Source organism: Scyliorhinus canicula, chromosome 1, assembly GCF_902713615.1.
Source record: "Scyliorhinus canicula chromosome 1, sScyCan1.1, whole genome shotgun sequence".
Classification (NCBI taxonomy): domain Eukaryota; kingdom Metazoa; phylum Chordata; class Chondrichthyes; order Carcharhiniformes; family Scyliorhinidae; genus Scyliorhinus; species Scyliorhinus canicula.
Genome location: NC_052146.1, coordinates 183,301,324 through 183,319,249, shown reverse-complemented (window position 1 = coordinate 183,319,249; position 17,926 = coordinate 183,301,324).

Here is a 17,926-nt window from a genome sequence, read left to right as displayed (position 1 = left end):
GCTAACACACAGCAAGATCCCACAACAATGCGACAGTGATCAGATAACCTGCTTTGGTGATTTTAGTTCAGGAACAAATATTGGCCAGGACACAAAGGAGACCTGCTCTTCTTTGCGCGTCATGAATCTTCTACATTGGCCTAAGAGAGCAGGCTGGGCCATACTTTGACATCACATTCCAGATACAGAATAGCTTCCTGTAACACCGTACTGAAGGGTCAGCCTAGAGTTTATGCTCAAGTCCATGGGGTGGGATTTGAATCCACAATCTTCTGCCTCAGAGGCAAACATGCTGCAACTGAGCCACAACTGGCCATGTCTCTGCGGCAGTTTGAGTGCAGCTATCCCCACACACGGTGAGTAAATTTGTTTTAAATAATTACAAATAAGCAATATAAGAGGTCTTGTGGTGCAGCGGGGAGCAGGGATGCCTCAGGTTCTGGGTTTGAGTCTGACATCTCCAGGGCCTGATGGCCGATGAAGAATGTGGCCAAACAGGTTGCCTAGCAACCTGCAAATTGTTCCAACAGCAACTCGGACATCCCGAGCAAGCTGAAACACATCGTCACCAACTTAAATAGCAGTCAGCCCCAGCATCTTGATTTGGTTTGCATTTTGACCACCCTAACCTAGGATTGAAGATAGCATTTGTCCTCTGAGGCTCGGATGCTGAAAGTAATTTTGCTGTAAATTTTAGGAACCTTGGCCAGGAATCTCCCCTACCCAGCGGGGCGGGGGGTCCCGGCGTATTGGAGTGGGGTCAACCACTCCGGCGTCGGGCCTCCCCAAAGGTGCAGAATTCTCCGCACCTTTAGGGGCCAAGCCCTCACATTGAGGGGCTAGACCCACGCCGGAGTAGTTCCCACTCCGCCGACCGCCGCGAATGGCCTTTGGCGCCTCACCAGCTGGTGCCGAAAGGCCTTCGCCAGCCGGCGGAAGTCCATGCATGCGCCGGTGCGTCAGCGGCTGCTCACGTCATACCGGTGCATGCGCAGGGGAGGGGGTCTCTTCCGCCCCCGCCATGGTGATGGCCATGGTGGGGCGGAAGAAAAAGAGTGCCCCCATGGCACAGGCCCGTCCAGCGATCAGTGGGCCCTGATTGCGGGCCAGGCCACCGTGGGGGCACCCCCCAGGGTCAGATCGCACCGCGCCCCCCTCCCCAGGACCCCGGAGCCCGCCCGCGCCGCCAATCCCGCCAGCACCAGAGGTGTTTTGATTCCCGCCGGCGGGATTGGCCTGCCAGCGGCGGGACTTCGGCCCATCGCGGGCCGGTGGGTCGGAGAATTCCGGCTCTTATTCTTGTTTCAATCCATCTTGAATTAGTTATATTCAGAAAAAATTTCAAATGAAGAAGATAGTTCACCCTTTACTAATGTGTTCAGAAACGAAACAGTGGTTTAACATGTTGCGTCTACAAATTTAATAGCAAACTAAGTGCTAATGAATGAAAGGAGTTCTGCCCTCTACTGGCGTTGATCTGCAATCACATCACCTTGTATTTCACAGCACTGAGCAAATTATCCTCGAGATTCCCAAATCTCAACGTCCTGCGAAACCCTTTTGCGAAAATGCCAAATCCCGCAAACTCCTCTCTGGAAAATAAATAGTTTCCGGGGAATTTTCTCCCTTACCTGTGTATAAATTATAAAAGCAGTGTTTTGAAAATACAAAATTTGTTTTGCTGGTGGCATTTTTATCCCACACTATTTATTGCTGGCTAGGCCAGCATTTATTGCCTGTCCCTAGTTGCCCCTCAGAAGGTGGTGGTGAGCTGCCTTCTTGAACCGCTGCAGTCCCTGAGGTGTAGGTACACCCACAGTGCTGTTAGGGAGTTCCAGGACTTTAACCCAGCGACAGTGAAGGAGGTGGGTAAAGTTTAAGCTGCTATCTGAATTTGGTGTTAGGATGGTGAGTGACTTGAAGGAGAACCTCCAGGTGGCGGGGTTCCCAGTGTAGCCACCGAAGTTGGCCATTCCCTAAATACAAAATGGAGGAACGCAAAGCTTACCGGTTAAAATGGACAATGTTAACACAGCACAAGCAGGCTGCAACAAGCCACTGTGTATTTTGTCTGCTAAGAGAGCAGACAGCACCGAAACGAACATTCCGCATACTAATGAGGCAATCTCCGGGATAGTTAACATATTAATGGAACGAGTCAGCACGTCCTCCCCGTGTGTGCGTGGGTTTCCTCCGGGTGCTCCGGTTTCCTCCCACAGTCCAAAGATGTGCGGGTTAGGTGGATTGGCCATGATAAATTGCCCGTAGTGTCCTAAAAAGTAAGGTTAAGGGGGAAGTTGTTGGGTTGCGGGTATGGGGTGGATGTGAGTTTGAGTAGGGTGATCATTGCTCGGCACAACATCGAGGGCCGAAGGGCCTGTTCTGTGCTGGACTGTTCTAAAATCTAGATCCCAGGGACAATGGAGGCAAATGGAGAAGTGATTGCAACATTGTATGAGAAACCAGACACCCCGGCACCAGCGGGATCCAAAAACAAAGCACCTGAAAGCCCGCCCAGTAGCCAAGGAACAGCCTCAGTATTGGGGGGATTCAAACATCGATTGGGAAGAGACCCAATCGATTCCCAGCAGGTAAAGGGGTCCGCCCAAAAGGGCGCAAAGCCCTGGGACCTATGAAAGACAGGTCCCACACTTAGTTTGCTCTCCTTGACCAGCCCTCCTCTCTGACCAGCACCTCGACCAGCTTTACCAAAGAAGACCTTGAACGAGAGAGAGAGGAGAGGTTTGGGACAGCAGCCGCCAGCAAGTAAGTCTCACAACGATCGTTACCAGAGATAGACACTCCTGACCCTTTTTAACCCGTACCAACCTGAAGTCTGCAGACCCAGTGCAGAGCAAGAGGCCTTGTCCCCTGATCCAGCAGTTCCCTTGAGATAAGTATTGGTTTATTTAGCGGTAGGAATAGTTTAATCCTCTTAGCGTGTGCATGGGTAGTATTATAATTGTATTATAATAAACTTAGTTGTTTGAACTTACTAATTGGTGTATGGTTTTATTGCTTTGAACTTAACCTTGAAACTTGTGGCGGTATCTTAACGATACCTGGCGACCCCAGAGCTAAGTAAGGAAACAGAGCCAAATCGAGTGTTAAGCACACTCACCCAGAACGAGCAACACCAGGTATCTGCTGTTCTTGTCCTTCAAGATGATGGTGGTCATGGGTTTGGAAGATGCTGCCTAAGGAACCTTGGTGAGTTCCTGCTGTGCATCTTGTACACGGCTGCTACTGTGTGTCAGCGGTAGAGGTGGTGTAAAACAATTAATATAAAAAATAATGCAGAGTATGCAAACAAATGAACAAACTAGTACATGAGAACATTCACTCTCGTCTCATCGGAGTACACTACCGAGAGTGACAGATGGATTGTGCTGCTGTTACATTGGCTACAATGACCTTGGCTCCAGTTCTCAAGGTGTCGGAATAGTTGCCTGTTATTGAGCGTGTTCACTCATTTGGTGGGTCCTAAACAGCCTGCTGTTTCTGACTAATGCAAATGAAAACAAAGCTTTTATTCAGCTTACATTTCTGTAATTGTGTTAAATCATTTATTTATTTGTACATATGTCAAATTAGCTGTGTCTGCAATGTCCGGGAAAAATTTGGAATTTTGGCGCCCTTCACAGAAATTTTCCCAAAAAGCAGGGGCGGAATTCTCTGTTAATGGGGCTATGTCCCCACGCCCGCGAGAAAACGGGCGCGAATCACTCTGGACTTTTTTCTAGAAAGTCCAGAGTGATTCTCCGTTTTGAAGAGGGCTAGCAGGGCCCTGGAGTAGTCTATGCAGCTCTGGCTGCCGATACGGGGCCCTGCACTTCCGGCCACGGGTCCGCGCATGTACGCGGTGGCCGCCTGTGGCGGCTGCCCTGTGCAACATGGCGGACCCACACAGCCGGCTGACCCCGACAATATAGGTCCCCCACCAGATTGCGCGCACCCACCGATCGGTGGCCACCGAGCCTGGCCGTTCTGGAGGCCCTCCCTGGTGACGGATTCCCCTGCCCCCCATCAGGGCAGCCGCGGACTGTGTCCGCAGCCGCCACTCCAAGTGCCTGCCCGGTGGAACCATGAGTGAACCACGCCGGCGGGAACTCAGCCAGTTGCCAGCAGAGAATCGCCACAGGGGACTCTTTCAATGGCCCCCGACTGGTGCTGCATCGACCACGTACGTGCGATTGGTGGCGATTCTCCGAGGCGTCAGATCCTGAAAGATTAACAAAGCTCTTGGATAGTTAGATTAGCTTTGTGGCTGAGCAGGACTGTTTCTTTACTCCAGGCAGTAGTTGGCACTGGGCAAGGCTGCATGGCAGATGTTCTCTGTGATTTGCCCGCCATGCAGCCATTCTGAGGAGGGGCAGGTGGGAGGTACAACTCTCACAGGCCCAGATTGGCAGAATTGACATTTTGTGACTGGGGCGGAGCTCGCTACCTGTTTAAAGTGTCGGCAACTTGTCCATCAAGCTGCCTCGTGCTTTGAGTCACAATGTCTTAACCACAGGGCAGGCGGCAGTAGAGAAGGAAAGACGTGGAAGCAAATCCTGCACTCCAGATCCCAACTGCCTGATGGAACATCCTGCCCCATGGGCCCAAAGATCAGCGGGCCACGAATTGGCCTGTCCTGTCACATGGAGACCCAAACAGAAACTCGCAACCCTGAGTGGAATCAAGGGACAGCCATTGATGATACATTGATACATTGTAACAATTGGAAGAATTTCCTAAATTCTTCTTTGTTAACAGGCAGGATTACCTCAGTATCTTGTGTATGTCCAACGTGGAGGTGGGTAAAGGTATCTGAATTTGGTTAACATAAAACACATGAAACCAATTTTGGGTATGATTTGCCTTAGGCATAGAATTGTCTGGGTCCTTGAACTTTTTAACCCAATTGTCTCATTAATTTGGTCAGGATTTACGGGTAGCACGGTGGCCTAGTGGTTAGCACAACCGCCTCACGGCGCTGAGGTCCCAGGTTCGATCCCGGCTCTGGGTCACTGTCCGTGTGGAGTTTGCACATTCTCCCCGTGTCTGCGTGGGTTTCGCACCCACAACCCAAAAATGTGCAGGGTAGGTGTATTGGCCATGCTAAATTGCCCCTTAATTGGAAAAAATAATTGGGTAATCTAAAATTTAAAAAAAATAAATAAATAAAATTTGGTCAGGATTTGAACCTTTCAAGGTTTTGAGAGACTCCAAACAGGCATTAACCTTTTAAAGCCATCTCCTTGCAGGAGTTCTTGCTACAAATGAAGGGCCTGTGCAGTTTTAAATTATGTTGGTTGCTCTCTTGATATATTAATTTAAACAAGGCTGTCTTGGGGTGGCACAGTGGTTAGCACTGCTACCTCACAGCACTGGGGACCCAGGTTCAATTCTGGCCTTGGGTGACTGTGTGAAGTTTACATGTTCTCCCTGTCTCTGCGTGGGTTTTCTCCGGGTGCTCCAATTTCCTCCCGCAGTCCAAAAATGTGCAGGTAAAAGCAAATTACTGTGGGTGCTGGAATCTGAAACAAAACAGAAAATACCGGACGATCTCAGCAGGTCTGACAGCATCTGTGGAGATAAGGGAGCTAACGTTTCGAGTCTGGGTGACTCTTTGTCAGACCTGCTGAGATTGTCCAATGTTTTCTGTTTTTGTGCAGAGTAGGTGGATTGGCTCTGATATAAATCATCCCTTTGTGTCCAGGAATGTTTAGGTTAGGTGGGACACAGAGTTACGGCGATAGGCTGGGGGAGTTGGTCTAGGTAGGATGCTCTTTCAGAGGGTCGGTGCAGAGCCGATGGGCTGAATGGTCTCCTCCTGCAATGTCGGCATTCTATGATTTTATGATACAGGAGGAAAGAACATAAGAACATAAGAACATAAGAACTAGGAGCAGGAGTAGGCCATCTGGCCCCTCGAGCCTGCTCCGCCATTCAATTAGATCATGGCTGATCTTTTGTGGACTCAGCTCCACTTTCCGGCCCGAACACCATAACCCTTAATCCCTTTATTCTTCAAAAAACTATCTATCTTTACCTTAAAAACATGTAATGAAGGAGCCTCAACTGCTTCACTGGGCAAGGAATTCCATAGATTCACAACCCTTTGGGTGAAGAAAGGATTGATTACTACCAGCAGAGTGCAGTGTTGTATGTAAAATGAAAGGGGTAATGGTGTTCATTACAACAAGCAGCTTAGAAAATCAATATAACCCATAGAAAATTTACAACATTCAGCACATTATGGCTGGGTCAGCTGAAAAAGAGCTATCCTGACTAATCGCAGTTTCCAACCCTTCTGATTACCAACTTCAGGTGTATATTCAAGTATTTTAAAAATGTGATGAATGCTTTTATCTCTTGCCTTATTTGTGTATTATTTGTGTTTAGTTGCATGCTGGTGTTGGGCATTAATTGGTGAATCACTTGATTCTCCACAGGCTGAAGCATCATTTGTTAAGTTAAGAGGTGTATGCTAGTAAAGTTTAGCTCTGCAAATAAATACAGAAGTGTATGAAGATTGGCTTCAATTCAATCCTTTATCAATTGGCTTTCTTGAATATAATGGCTGGATTTATAGCAACTCATCGGGGCAAACATTATGGTGGCCAGGCCTAATTAATTGTGGGAGAGGTCCCGCGATTGAGTGACCTGACATTGGGAAGGAGAACAGGCTGCTTGAAGCCGCCTTTGCCTTTGTCTACAACCTCCGTTATCCCCATCCCATATGACCTCCACTCCACGACCCCTATCTTGTTAGGAAAGAGTTAATGTTCCCCAGTGCTTAAGTTACAATTGTTAGGAGGCACCGTTAGGTTTGAGGGGAAGTGATTATAGAACACAATAAAATTGGAGTTAAAGAAGTCAAGTCTTGCTTTCTAGATCTTATTACAGAGATACCACCGGAGCTTAAACATATCCCACCCTCACCTATCCTGGACCTGTGGTGAGTACACTGCCAGCAGCTGCCACCACCCCCCATGGCACTGACGGCAAAGACAGACTGCGGCCCCTGATTGGCAGGTAGCTATTGGTAGGTGAAATGTCCACCACCAGTGTTCCGTATCCTGGGAAGGGCCCATAACATTTAAGACTGTTGGGTCTCCCCTATGGAACTGACGGGGGTTTCCTGTCAGTTCACCGATTGGTACGCAAGACTCCCACAGGCCCGACCAAACGTAGCCCAACATCTGGCACACTTCCAGGCAGTAAGTTCTAGACTTCGCCACTTTCTCTTTTTTAAATAAATTTAGAGTACTCAATTCATTTCTTTTTTAAACTAAGGGGTAATTTAGCGTAGCCAATCCACCTACGCTGCACAGCTTTTGGGTTTGTGGGGGTGAAACCCACGTAAACATGGGGAGAATGTGCAAGATCCACACGGGCAGTGACCCAGAGCCGGGATCGAATCTGGGACCTCAGTGCCGTGAGACAGCAGTGCTAACCACTGCGCCACCGTGCTGCCCTTCACTTCGCCACTTTCTGGGTAAAAGAAATCCTCCTCAATATTCTTCTAATCCTTCTTGCTAGTTACATTAAATTTATACCCTTTGCTTATTGACCTCCCTGCTAACGGGAATAAGTATTTCTTTACCATTCTATCTAATTTCATATTTTCCCTCAACCTCCTCCGTTCAAGAGAAATGAATCCCAGTTTAGCCAATCTTTCAACATTGTTAAAAATAACTCCAGTCCTGCAATATCTTTCTCTGCACCCCACCTAGTGCATTCACATCCTATATAGTGTTATGACACTCTGGGCTAGGACGCAGTCAATTCCAGCCCCACTTGACCCCGAGTCTCAACACAATTGAATTAACCGATAATTCTCAGAAAAATATCTGAAGTCTTTGGCCCTGGCTGCCCAATAATTACAGTCACCGGGTTTGTAAGTTAGTTTTTATTTATAACAAGAACTATAATGAAATATGCAGCAGATACAACTGGTTAACTATTATCTAATCCCTAATCCCCCAAATTAACTTGCCACACCCTCTATACACATAGACAAGACACACAAACACAGCGGGGAGGAGAGGGGTGAAAATAATAAGTAAAAGGAAAAAGAGTCTTTGTTTCAGGTGGCTGTCTTTAAGCAGACTTTCCTTCAAAGTAATCTTTCAGATCCAGGGGCGGAATTCTCTGACCCCCCACAGGGTCGGGGAATCACCCAGGGCCGGCGTAAATCCCGCCCCCGCCGTGGCCGGAATTCTCTGCCACCCGGGAATCGGCGGGGGCGGGAATCACGCCGGTCGGCGGGCCCCCCGCGGCGATTCTCCGGCCCGCGATGGGCCGAAGTCCCGCCGCTGTCAGGCCTCTCCTGCCACCTCTGGTGCCGGTGGGAGCAGGTGGCACGAGCGGGCCCTGGGGTCCTGGTGGGGGGCACGAGGCGATCTGACCCCGGGGGGTGCCCCCATGGTGGCCTGGCCCGCGATCAGGGCCCACCGATCGGCGGGCGGGCCTGTGCCGTGGGGGCACTCTTTTTCTTCCGCCGCCGCCATGGCCTCCACCATGGCAGAGGCGGAAAAGACCCCCTCCACCACGCATGCGCCTGGGTGACATTAGCGACCGCTGACGCTCCGGGGCATGCGCGGACTCACGCTGACCGGCGAAGGCCTTTCGGCCAGCCGTTCGCGGGAGGCACTCCGGCGCGGGCCTAGCCCCTAAAGGTGCGGAGAATTCCGCACCTTTGGGGAGGCCCGACGCCGGAGTGGTTCTCGCCACTCCGGTACGTCGGGGCCCCCCGCCCCGCCGGGTAGGGGAGAATGCCGGCCCAGATCTCTGTTTTCAGCCTGTAATGGTTTCATGGTAGATTCATTCAGCTCTCTTCAGTTTCAGAAATACAGCAATTCACAGCATTTCTGGAGAATGAAATGAGGGTGAGAGACCAGGTGCTTGTCCCTCTGTTTCCGGGTCCAAACTCTGCTTTCTTTAGGGGTCTCTGGAAATCATCTCACTCAGGCAGGATCTAATCACCACCTGTTACTGGGCAGATTACAGCCTTTTGGCCAATGCATTGGCCAACAGCCAATCAATCAAACCGAGTCCCACCCCATTTCTCGAGTGCTGAAAAGTCTGAGTTCTCCCGTTTGAAAAACCAGCACCGTATACTATGATGCAACTTTTTGAATTCCTCATTCCCTCTGCTGCTTAACTCTGAGATACATGTCCATTAAGCATTCATGGATCAAAATGATAACAGCAAAAAATAAAGAAAGGGGAAATAAGGGAATCAACAGGAAGGGCGCTTATAATATTATTTTGGGCAGCACGGTAGCATTGTGGATAGCACAATTGCTTCACAGCTCCAGGGTCCCAGTTTCGATTCCAGATTGGGACACTGTCTGTGCAGAGTCTGCATATCCTCCCCGTGTGTGCGTGGGTTTCCTCCGGGTGCTCCGGTTTCCTCCCACAGTCTAAAGATGTGCAGCTAAGGTGGATTGGCCATGATGAATTGCCCATAGTGTCCAAAAGTGTTGGGTGGGGTTACTGGGTTATGGGGATAGGGTGGAGGTGTTGACCTTGGGTAGGGTGCTCTTTCCAAGAGCCGGTGCAGACTCGATGGGCCAAATGGCCGCCTTCTGCACTGTAAATTCTATGATCTAATATATACATTTATCGATACAGATAAAAATGCAGACGGCAGGGTGACACGGTGGCACAGTGGTTAGCACTGCTGCCTTACGGCACCGAAGGCCCAGTTTTGATTCTGGCCCTGGATCACTGTCCCTGTGGAGTTTTCACATTCTCCCTGTGTCTGCGTGGGTCTCATCCCCACAACCCAAAGATGTGTAAGGTAGGTCAATTGGCCATGCTAAATTGTCCCTTAATTGGAAAAAGTTTTTTAAAGTGCAGACGGCAAAATACAAACTAAAATTTTTTTTGAATTTAGAGTACCCAAGTACTTATTTATTTTTCCAATTAAGAGGCAATTTAGTGTGGCCAATCCACCTAACCTGCACATCTTTGGGTTGTGGGGGGTGAAACCCACACAGACATGGGGAGAATGTGCAAACTCCGCACGGACTGTGACCCAAAGCCGGAATTCGAACCCGGGTCCTCAGCGCCGTACTCCCAGTGCTAACCACTACACCAATGTGCTGCCCAAATACAGACTAAATTGTTGGTGGAAAAACTGATTTGTTTTGTACAAATATATGCTTCAATTTCAAAATAGCCAACACAGTGCAATAATATTCAGGTTTTCTACATAGATAAAGTTGCACTTGAGGTGTTTCAATCTAATTGTGATAGAAATAATATTCAATGAATACATTCCATGTGAGTCATACAGCCCAAGAGGCTGTATACAATCTATACAATCTCCCTGCCCTCAGTGCACTATGACTGAAAGCTCTTAGTCAGCGACCTTCCCCCACTGCGCCTCTGCAGCGGCTTCCCCGCCCTTTAGCGCTTCCATCAGCATGTAGTCCTGACCTTGGGAATGTGCCAGTCTGCAATACTTGATTGGGGATAACTCTTTGGAGTGGAATTTCAACAAATTTCGGGCAAACCAAAGAGCGGCTTTCACCGGATTGATGTTCCTTCAGCAACAGCTGATGTTTGTCTTGGCGTGCGTCCCTGGAAACAGCTCGTAGAGCACAGAATACTGAGTCACAGAGCTGCTCAGGATGAACCTTAACAAAAACCACCTCATCTCTCTCCAGACCTTTTTTGAAAAGGCACATTCCACAGGGAAGTGGACAATGGTCTCTTCCACACCACAGTCACCTTGAGGGCAACGAGCAGATGGGGTGAGACTCCAGGCATGGTGGAAGGATCTGAAGCGGGTCTGTGGGAGGCGGGTGCTGGGCATTTCTCACCACTAACCAATTTATTTTAAAAATTGCTTTCTCAGAGTTACAAAGCCTGAGTGGACAGAGCAAGCCTTTAATCCATCTCATTGCTTGCTCCAAAAACCAAATCCAATTAAATCTAATTAATGGTCTCTCCAAAAACGGCATACTTTGGGGGCAAGACTCCAAAATGGAGCCCAAGTGATCGCGCCGTCGTGAATGCTGTCGCGTTTCACAACGGCGCGAACCGGGCCCGGGTACAACCGATTCTGTCTCCCACAGGCCGCTCCAGCCTCCCTTCCCGGTGCCAAATGGGTGCAGTGCCAACCCGCGCATACGCAGTTGGGCTGCGCCAACCTGCCTATACACGGGGGACTGCTTCCGCGACTCAACATGGCATCGGTGTTCAGGGGCTGGCCGCACAGGAAAATAGGCCCAGGGAGGGGAGAGGCCGGCCCGCCGATCGGTGGGCCCCGATCGCGGGCCAGACCCCATCGGAGCCCCCCCCCCCCCCCACCCCCCCCACAGGCCGCCCCCTCACCGTTTGCGCAGAGTTCCCACCGGCAGCGTCCAGGGGTGAACGGCGCCGGCGGGACTCTGTCGTATCCGCGCGGCCGCTCAGCCCATCCAGGCCGGAGAACCGGCGGCCCCGCCGATTCCAGTGGCACGCAGCTGGCGCCATGCAGGTGCAAATGGCGCTGATTGTCCGCACCTTGGAGAATTGTGTGCCGGCGTCGGGGCGTCGTGGTGCAGTTGTGGAGATTCTCCGGCCCAGCTTGGGGCTCAGAGAATCGCCCCCATGATCCAAGCTGACAAAAATAGGCACTGCACCTGATCTCAAGGCTTGATCCTATGTTTGATCTTTGCCAAAAGGCCAAGAATTATTTAATCTAAATTGAAAAGGTTTGCGAGAACAATTAAAAGGTTTGGTATAAAAGATAATAGCAATAGGAACTCACCTTTCAGAAATAGTGGCATCAGGAAAAGGTTGGCAAGGAGGAAACAGTTATACGAGGAGTAGCAGATACTTCTTAAAACAGATAAAGTAGGCCTCACTAGAAAGATAATGGATGCCCTGGAGTCATAGGGGTCTACGGCACAGAGAAGGCCCTTCGGCCTATCGTGTCTGCGCCGGACAAAAACTGATTTTTTGTTTTTCTTAAATTTAAAGTGCCCAATTATTTTATTACCAATTAAAGGGCAATTTTAGCATGGCCAATCCAACTCCCCTGCACAACTTTGGATTGTGGGAGTGAGACACGGAGAGAATGTGCAAACTCCACACGGACAGTGATCTGGGGCCAGGATCGTAACTGGGACCTCGGCCTCGTGAGGCAGCAATGCTAACCACTGCACCACTGTGCTGCCCTAGTGCCGGACAAAAACAACCACCTAAATGTTCCACTGTGGTGGATCGTCAGACTACGAGTCAGACTACATAAGGGAGATAGATCACTTGGTTGCATGGTGTACCGAAAACAACCTCTCTCTGAATGTCAGCAAAACCAAGAAGCTGATCATCAACTTCAGGAAGTGCAGTATGGCACACGCCCCCTGTCTGCATCAATGGCTCCAAAGTGGAGAGGGTCGATAGCTTTAAGTTACTGGGAGTCACCATCACCAAGTCTGTGCTGGTCCACTCACATTGATGCAACCGTCAAGAAAGCCCAACAACATCTCTACTTCCTGCGGATGCTAAAGAAATTCAGCATATCTGCATCACCTCTCACGAAGGTCTATAGATGTGCCACAGAGAGCATCCTATCTGGCTACATCACAGCCTGGTTTGGCAACTGCTCGGTCCAAGATCGCAAGAAACTGCAGAGTGCGGTGAACTCAGCCCAGAGCATCAGACAAGCTTTCCACCCCAACATTGATTCTGTCTCCACCTCCTGCTGCCTCAGGAAGGCAGACAGCATTATCAGAGATCCCTCCCACCCAGGCATTGCCTTTTTCCAGATCCTTCCAGCAGGCAGAAGATACAGAAGTCTGAAGACCCGCACATCCAGACTTGGGAACAGCTTCTTCCCCACAGTTACCAGACTCCTCACCGACTCTCCCTTGGACTGATGTGTTCCCTGTAAGAACACCATCACGACGCCCTATGCTGCTGTTGCTTATGTTTTTGGTTTGTTATTTTGCCCTTGTTCCGTAATGAACTGATTACTTATTAGCCGATGTACTGTGTACTTTTTCGCATACTGTCTACTATCTACTATTTGTTTCTTGTCTATTGTGTACATTTCCTTGGCTGCAGAAAAATACTTTTCACCACACTTCGGTACTTTTGACAAATAAAAAAAAACCAAAATAAATCTCCTCTGCGCCCTTTCCAGTGTTAATAATCCCTCCGATAGTGTGGATTCCAGAACCGCACACAATACTTGCGTTGTGGCCTAACTAATATTTCCTGCAGTTCCAGCATAACTTCCTTGCTGTTAAACATGGCTATGGCTCGGCTAATAAAGGCACGTATACAATATGCCTTCTTAATCACTGTATCCACCTGTCCAGCTAGCTTCAGGGACCGATGCACATGCACACCAAGGTCCCTCTGAGCCTCAGTGCTTCCCAGGTTCCTGCTGTGTATCATGTATTCCCTTGCCTCGTTTGTATTACCCAGGCACATCACCTCACACGTATCCGGATTGAATTCCATTTAACACTGATCAGCCCAGCCCATCTATATCCTCCTGTAATCAAAAAACTGGATTGAACTAAACGGCCAATTAAGATTGAAGAATTGAAAGATTATTTAGTGCAAAATAATTTACGTCAAATAATAAAGTGGAGATCAATGTGTATTTAATAAGGATGCGGGAGTCCAAACCGAGTGAAAATAAGAACAAAGTTACATTTATAAACAGTGGCTGGGATTCTCCGATCGCCGACGCCGAAAACGTGTTCGGCGATTGGCCGGAGAATACTCGTTTCTGACTAAATCGGGGGCGGTGCCCCTTTCTTGATGCTCTGCCCCCACCAAAGCGGCATTCTCTCGGAGTACGCTGCACGCCGTATCGACAGCCTCAGGACGTTGCCTGAGGCCCTCCCCCCAATGCTCCGCCCGCGATCTGCTGAGTTCCCGATGGCGTGGGTCTCTCAGTGTTGCGGCTGCGGACTCGGTCCAGTGCCGTCACAGCCGGGGGGAGAGCTGATCCGCGGGCAGGGGAGACTTTGGCAGGGGCTGGGGGCACTGTTGGGGAGTGGTCCGGGGCTCGTCAGCTGGCCAAAGGGGGGGGGGGGGCACTATTTTACTATTTTGCAGGCAGGGTCGACGGTCGTCCGGTGCCATGTTGCACCGCACGGCCTCTGCAGGCCGCCGCCATGCGCATGCGCAGCCACAGACCCAGCAATTCTCCGGGCCGTATCGGCAGTTGGAGCTGGGTGCTCTATGCTGCCTTCCTGCTAGTCCCCCAGCCAAACGGAGGATCCATGGCCCTTTTGCACCAAATTTTTGGTCGTAAAAGACCACCTTTCCCACGCCGGCGTCAGGACATAGCCTGAGAATCGGAGAATCCAGCCCAGTATATTTACACTTCCCGTAAAGCCCTACCGAGTATTTCCCTGGTTGGTGCCCATCCAAGGGAATACTGGATTCATCCAGTTTCAGAATCTTAAACAAGTGAGGCAACCAGTTCAGTCATGTCAGTGTATAAGGCGAGGTCGAATAACTCCTGCAAACAATGGACGTAGACTTTAATCTACTCAGTAGATTTACTATCTAATACTGTTAACATGTCAGCTATCCAAATACTCATTCTAAATGAACCTTCCCAATTTATATCATTGCCAGACACTAATCTCAACTGTAAATTTATAATCAGCAAGCAGTTAGTAATGAATCATTGTGACATGACCAACTTTTCTTTCTTCACTTCTGGAATGTGGGTGTTGCTGGCAAGGTTGCTGGCACTTATTGCCCATCCCTATTAACTATGATTAAATCTCCGCAATTCACCTTGTTCATTAACCCTATCTTCTACTAGCCTGTATACTTCAATTTAGATATGTTATGGGTCAGGGTTTAGAGAACCCCAAAGTGTATCACGGAATTCACCTGACCCACATCTTTTAATAGATTGTGGTATGGAGAGCACACAGCCCACTCTACAGGTGTGGTACAGCAGAAATGGAAATGTATTTTTTAAAGCAAAACAATGTTTATTCTATGAACTCAAGTTAACCTTTTTAAAACATAAAGTGAACATCTTAGCAACCATCAATTCAAATACAACCCCCAAAGAATGCAACACTAAGTAATCCTTAAGCTGTCCTTTTAACATCCATAAGACTTTAAAAAACCTTTAAACAGAAGCACATCAGGTTAAAGTCACTATTGAGAGCAGTTATTAGTTTTAAATCACCAAAGCTTCGATTTACAGTCATAGAACATAGAAAAATACAGCACAGAACAGGCCCTTCGGCCCATGATGTTGTGCCGAACCTTTAGATTAGTCTTTAGATTACAGAGAGAGAAAGACTCATACACCTTCTGGCTGTGACTGCAGCTATCCAGCTGTGAAAACGAAACTAAAACACACACCGCAGCAAACAGCCAAAAACAAAAGTAAAAAGCTGACAGACAGCCCAGCTCCACCCACTCTCTGACGTCACTGCAGTAATAAACATCCATTTCCTAAAGGTACTCTCACTACAGATATTTATATTCATACCCATATATAAACACCCATTTCTTAAAGGTACATTTCTTAAACACTAATTTCTTAAAGGTATTCTCACCTGACAGATATCACTAACGTACCCCTTCACCTCGCGCTCTCTTTTATTGTCTCCCTTTCCATCTTGCTCTCTTTCCATTTACTACCTCCACCTCTCAGTTTCTCTCACTCTTCATTTTATTGGCCTTGGTGGGCCAGGAAGAATGAGGCCCAGACAGGTTGGGATGTACTTGGGATAGCACAGGGCTAAACAGCTGGCTTTGAAAGCAGACCAAGCAGTGCGGGTTCAATTCCCGTACCAGCCTCCCTCAACAGGCGCCGGAATGTGGCGACTAGGGGCTTTTCACAGTAAGTTCATTGAAGCCTACTTGTGGCAATAAGCGATTTTCATTTCATTTTCATTTCATTCAATAATTTGGCCTGCACAGCCTTCTGCGGCAAAGAGTTCCACAGATTCACCACCCTCTGGCTGAAGAAATTCCTCCTCATCTCTGTTTTAAAGGATCGTCCCTTTAATCTGAGATGGTGTCCTCTGGTTTTAGTTTTTCCTACAAGTGGAAACCTCCTCTCCACGTCCACTCTATCCAGGCCTCGCAGTATCTTGTAAGTTTCAATAAGATCCCCTCTGATCCTTCTAAACTCCAGCGAGTACAGACCCAGGGTCCTCAAACATTCCTCATACGACAAGTTCTTCATTCCAGGATCCATCCACTGTGCTACAAAGCCTCCACACTTGGAGGGTGGCTGAACGTTAGCAAGGGCTTTCGCACTGTCAAAGTGCCAGGCTGACATGTTCTGCATGTGTGAAATTGGGCCGGGGTTGCTTGGTGTGGGTGTTGGGGAGTGTGGGGGGGCCGGCTGACTCTCCCACATTGCATTTTGGCTGGGGGGGTTGGTCAGGGATTCTTGTGGGCCTCGGAGATCGGGACGCCATTCGATCTCTCACTACAACGGGGAGTTCCGATAAGCGGAGCTCCCCATTGTAAAAAAGTGGAGCAATGTGCGGCCTTGGCTACGCATTGCCCGTTCAGGTGCCTTATCCACTGAAGTTCAGCACGGTAGCACAAGTGGACAGCACTGTGGCTTCACAGCACCAGGGTCCCAGGTTCGGTTCCCGGTTTCTGTCACTGTCTGTGCTGAGTCTGCACGTTCTCCCCGTACCTGTGTGGGTTTCCTCCGGGTGCTCCAGTTTCCTCCCACAGTCCAAAGACATGCAGGTTAGGTGGATTGGCACTGCTAAATTGCCCTTAGTGACCAGAAAAGGTTAGGAGGGGTTATTGGATTATGGGGATAGGGTGGAAATGAGGGCTTAAGTGGGTTGGTGCAGCTTCCTTCGGCACTGTATGTTCTATGTTATTCAAAGCGAGTAGCGTTGAATAGCCATGTGCTTGTTGGGGGGGGGGCACCTCTCTGCAGGCATGGGGCAAGGCAATGAAGCAGATCTCTGTGATGTATCACAGCTGGCACAGGGATTGAACCCATGCTCAAATGGCATAATTCTGTATCACACTGTAGCCGTCTAGCCAACTGAGCTAAACAGTAAGTAGGAACCCAGTCGTTTTTAGCTGTCTGTGCTCCCGGAGTGGATTAGGCTAAAAATCAAACACTTTGCTTTGCTTCAAAATGCCCATCCTGACCAAGTAGAAATGTGAACCCTTTAATAATCACAATATGTTGAACAAGTACAAGACACAGGATTCCAGTGCAAGACCGAGGGAGAGTTGCATCATTAGATGTGTTGTTTATCGGTCAAATCTGGATGTTTACGTCTCCTCTCTCACGCATATTTCACAATATTATTTGGACGAGTTCGCCCCAGCGACCTGGCCAATATTTATCCCTCAAACAACACCTGGATAAATGGCCAGCTCATTCAATCCATTAATGTTTCATTTGCTGGCGACTATGTTAATAAAACAGTTACTGTACATTTCAAGACTTAATTGGCTGTACATCCTGGGCTGGATTGTCCCATTATGAGTGATGAACCATCAATGACCACAAGACGAGAATGGTGAAACAATCGAGGCTTTATTGCACACGATGCTGAGCCTCCTGCAGCTGGAACCAGAATGGGAGCAGCGCAGGAGGGCAGACACTTTTATACGCCACCTGCTGGGAGGAGCCAGCAGGCTGGGATTTGCTCTATTAACTGTAGTACACTGGCAGTACCGTAATACGCATAGTGTGTTACCAGTGGTGTTTACCACATTCACCCCCTGTTTAAAACAAAGTCCGGCGGGGGTGAAAGACAACGTTACAGATTGAGTCTGTCGGGGGCTTTGACCCTCCACCGCGATCGCCTCAGTCCTGGTGGTGGTGTGGGCGCCAATGTGGGCATCTGCGACCCTGGGAGCGTGTTGTCCCCTCCTTCACCCAGTAGTGGATCCGGTGAGGGGACGGATGCTGCTGGGGTAGGGGCTGTGGTGAGGGTCACTGGTGGGAGGGTGG